Below are 2,642 nucleotides of genomic sequence, written 5' to 3' on the forward strand. Positions count from 1 at the left end.
TTCTGGTGTAAACAAGGCTGTCCAACTTGACTGACACCAGGACACCACACCAAGGAGAGTAGAATCCCGCGTTGAACCTAGCTCACCTTGAGAGCACCAAGGTGAGATTTAGAGGGATGGCCGAGCCGTGCACGCGGTATCATGTCTGTTGGATGGTGATCCAACAGTCCAAATTTTTTACTGACGCCACAAAAGAAAAAACGGCACTTGACTAACAGGGGCTGTCTTGGTTGTGTGATCTATCGAACTGTGGTGGCCTATATATGTTTTACTATCCCTTGAAGGTCTGCATGGTGGCTTAGTGCTTAAGTTTTTCTCGTGTAATATGCAATGGTTTGGATGATGTTTATTTCATTGTCATGTCGCTCGCGGTGGACCGCATGTGGTCAGAGCTGAGCACATTCACCCCTGAAGAGAGGCGAGTTTCGTGGATCTTGTAAAGCTTTCAGTATAATAAGCGCCGGCCTTTCCTCTGGATTATGCCAAATGTTAATTTCTTTTCTCAGCCAGGCACACTCAACACTACACTGCTCAGAAATTATGCTTTATCATGCATACACGAAAACACAATCGTACAATTAAATATGTGCACTTTGTTCAAAGTCGGCTGCTTCTTAATAGTACTGGTAATTACATGCATGAACAACAAGCAAAAGCAACGCTTGCTCCTAGTCCAGTCTGAAGCAAAGCAGCATCACAACGCACTTGAACTAGCTTGCTGGGACTGAACTGCATTAACAGTCTCCAGCCTTCTAAGTATACAAGTATACAAAAGTAGGGGAGAATCGGTATGCTAATGATCAACACTGCAGAAACTTGCATCATTTTGCCAAGCTGACCCCGTTGGTCGATCTGGCGTGACGATCGATGAGAGGGAGAATTAAGAAGTGTAAAGAGGCAATCCTAAGAGAGCGACTTTTTTTTTTTTTGAGAATAAGAGGAGTGGAGGTGGGTTTTGACAATAGGTAGCTTCAGGTAACAAACTATGTAGCGTGTACACTAACAATGAGGGAGTGAGGATAAGACAAGTGGAGGAGGAGGAAGATGGAGTGAGCCGGCGGCGATGAGCGGCCCGGGAACGTGTGCGGCCTCAGCGCCAACTGTGGTCAGAGCAGAGGAGATGACGCCGGGGCAGGAGCTAGTGGAGGAGGCGCTGCACTGCTATCCACTCTTGATTCATCCACAGGGAGGGGAGCAGGCCTGCCATGTAAAATACATGAAAGGAATCAGTACTGCCAAAAACCTGAATCGTCGTCCATCATGGCATCATGCCACACCCACAGTTTGAAATGTAACCTCTGAAATGGTCGACTGTGCACAACTGCGAAAAACTCCATAGAGACACCAACACAGAGAGGCTCACTGCTACGTGGTTGCTTCTGAATACCGACCAGCTTGTAAAAAATCACTGTTGGATATGAATTGTTCTGCAGAAACAGGGTAACGTATCTAAGACTCGGAAAACGATGAACAAGGTAATGGATTTCAAGTCATTATCATGGATATAGTTGCTCGGTCATTACTTTCAGTCGTTGGTCACTAGGTGAACCTACTAAAATGGAACTGATACTCTGAAGGTTGACAGTGAAACATCACCATATATCAAAACCGCACAGTATGAGGATGTAGTCCACTGTTGGGGCCTTGGGGGTAGCACGAACTGTATGAGCCAATAATCAACCTGGAGCAAAGAAGGCGTGTTGCATGCATCGTATGTATACCGAAAAAGGGTTTCCCCCGCTTTGTATACAAAGCAACCAACCAAACCATACACGAAAGGTGCTGGGGCGGAAGCAGCACAGACACGCCCAAAAAGAAACGACAGAGAAAAGCAAAAGAAACAAATGCCGACAACGGCGGATCAACAAAAGCGAAGAAGCCTCGCGATCGCAGCGTCCACCATGCTCTTCCACTGGACTCCAAGACTCCGAAGCGCCGGCACCTATCAACACCTCCAAGAAGGATCGCGACGATGACAACGCTGCTGCCAAGGGTTTCCCCCGGTACACGACGAGGCGAGAGGAAGGGTAGCCCCGACGCCCTCCCGGAAGGTCAGGACGCACCCACAGGCGCCACCGCGCCGGTGTCGTCCATGCCGACAGGGGTTTCCCCCGATCCCAACCCGCACCTCGGGCGCCCCGGAGCCTGCCACCAAACCAACCACTACCGTGCGCCAACGCGGTCACGAGGCCCCCATGCCGTCTCACCACGGCACCGCGAAGTGAGGACAGCACGACAAGGAATCAGAGCCGGGACTAGGGCAACAACCCGTCGGCACGCGGGAGGGCCCCACCTCCACCGTCAGCGACGGTAGCCGTCCGGACGCAATAGCAGGAGCACACCAGGCCCGGCTGAGCCCTCGTGGGCTCGTAAAGCTCCCGCCTTCGCGCTGCTGCCGGCACGCCGTCGGAGCCGCCGCCCCAAGACCGAGCTGCTCCTCCTCCTCACCACGCCGCAGACAACGAGGACACGCCCGGGGGCCGGCCCGCAAGGACCCAGATGGAGCCCCGAGGGCCCAGATCTGGGCCGGGCGCGCCGCCGGCCAACCAGCGCCACCAAGCCGCCCCGCCGCCAAAGGACGGCGCCACCACCTCGCCGGGCCGCCGCCAGCCGCCACCAGGCCGCCGGGCCGCCGCCGGCCG

At 53.5% G+C, this 2,642-nt stretch overlaps 1 protein-coding gene across 7 annotated transcripts in view; it reads right to left on the reverse strand.

The window, feature by feature from the left end:
- Positions 1 to 600: 600 nt before the first annotated feature.
- The window catches only part of LOC119341541 (putative disease resistance protein RGA1), an 8,722-nt gene continuing 6,680 nt past the window's right edge, over positions 601 to 2,642 (reverse strand). For 3 of the 7 annotated variants that reach the window (XM_037613416.1, XM_037613419.1, XM_037613412.1), the window contains exons 6-8: positions 1,524 to 1,681; positions 1,297 to 1,427; positions 601 to 1,200 (exon numbers count right to left, since the gene is read on the reverse strand). The gene's annotated coding sequence lies outside the window, so the exon portion shown is untranslated. Of the gene's footprint in view, positions 1,201 to 1,228; positions 1,428 to 1,523; positions 1,682 to 2,642 lie in introns of those variants that run through there. The other 4 variants (XM_037613420.1, XM_037613414.1, XM_037613413.1 and 1 more) reach the window with 3 other exon arrangements.

Source organism: Triticum dicoccoides, chromosome 7B (assembly GCF_002162155.2).
Source record: "Triticum dicoccoides isolate Atlit2015 ecotype Zavitan chromosome 7B, WEW_v2.0, whole genome shotgun sequence".
NCBI classification, from domain to species: Eukaryota; Viridiplantae; Streptophyta; class Magnoliopsida; order Poales; family Poaceae; genus Triticum; species Triticum dicoccoides.